Below are 1,345 nucleotides of genomic sequence, written 5' to 3'. Positions count from 1 at the left end.
ATATATATATATATATAACAAGGAACATGACTTCATTATTTTGTAGTTCCAGACTTGGAGAATGAATTGTTTACTTAATTTTTTTCTAAATTGAAATATATATCACTGCTAGATGTGTGCACACAAAACTATGAGTACTATCAAGGTAATAAATAGTTTTATAGTTAGTATAATGCCAGAATCTAATTTATTGCCTACTTTGTAAAATTTTATATGAGATTGAACATTAATGAGAGCTTACACGGCACATCCACCTAACAATAATGCTTTGTATGAAGGTGCAACCTTGTAACATAGACGTTATTATCGATGACTGAATGTGAAATGTAGATTTAAAATTAAAAAATAAAAGCAGTCTGTTCTTACAAAATGTCGGCTGATGTTAAACGCGTCTTTGTTGCACAGAAGATTATCCCTTTCGTGTACTTCTCACAAATCTAAAAGCTTCAATGAAACCATCTCACCAATGACCGCAACAAACAACTAATCGTGATGTGTGATGAACATCCCTGATGCTCATGACAGGCATTCTGCCATTGTGTTGTTGTCTGTCTTCATACTGATGTGTGTTTATGTGTATATCGTAAAAGACACGGCCCCGATACATTGTGAGGGAGCGAGCGTGAGTCAGTGGACGGTACACACACTCACCTTCACACACACACACGCACTTAAATGCTCACTACTATACACACATGCGCGCACACACACAAACAAACACACGCAGTGGTAGTCAAGAGAGAAACTCTAGTACTTACGAAAGTGACGACGGTGGGGTGAGCAGTGAGAAATGTGTGTGTACAGACGGAATCTGTACGCATATTAGCATCTAACAGCTTTATTTCAGTTGTTGCTGTAATAAGCAAACTGGAGATGTACGTCCACTGACAAATGTTTCAGAGTAAATGCCGCGATGTTCAAAAGAAATTATGTGTTGAACTAATTAAATCGCTAAAGAAATCTAGAAAAGAATTGATAGGAGCAGAAGAGAGAAAATAATAAAGAAATCTATCCAGATCTCCACCCGCATTGCCAGGCACTGAGCGTGATAAAAACAGAGAGAGAGAGAGAGAGAGAGAGAGGATGCCAGGGACTCAGAGTAAGAACGAAAACAGTTGAGTTGGCACTTAATTCTAGAACACAGTAACATAAAGCAACAACATAATTCCTAAACTGATAGATGGAATTCAGTCATAGCTTGCTTCAGCTGAGATTGAAGAATTCAATTTTTAGAAAATTTCTTAAAAGGAAGCACAAGAACGAACTGAAGGTTGATATCGGAAAAGGAAGGAAAATAGGTAATTTTTACTTTTTTTTTTCTTTTTGCGATGAAGTTTGTAAAAGA

The 1,345-nt window shown here is 36.6% G+C and overlaps 1 protein-coding gene across 2 annotated transcripts in view; it reads right to left on the bottom strand.

Moving 5' to 3' along the window:
- Positions 1 to 908, bottom strand: part of LOC106868307 (class A basic helix-loop-helix protein 15) — a 307,893-nt gene extending 306,985 nt beyond the window's left edge. Inside the window, exon 1 of one of the 2 annotated variants that reach the window (XM_052975322.1) lies at positions 759 to 908. The gene's annotated coding sequence lies outside the window, so the exon portion shown is untranslated. Of the gene's footprint in view, positions 1 to 366; positions 545 to 758 lie in introns of those variants that run through there. The other variant, XM_052975326.1, reaches the window with a different exon arrangement.
- Between the last annotated feature and the right edge of the window lie 437 nt (positions 909 to 1,345).

Source organism: Octopus bimaculoides, chromosome 2 (assembly GCF_001194135.2).
Source record: "Octopus bimaculoides isolate UCB-OBI-ISO-001 chromosome 2, ASM119413v2, whole genome shotgun sequence".
Taxonomy (NCBI): Eukaryota; Metazoa; Mollusca; class Cephalopoda; order Octopoda; family Octopodidae; genus Octopus; species Octopus bimaculoides.
The sequence above is the reverse complement of the archived record's forward strand: the minus strand, read 5'-3'. Positions and strand labels throughout refer to the sequence as shown.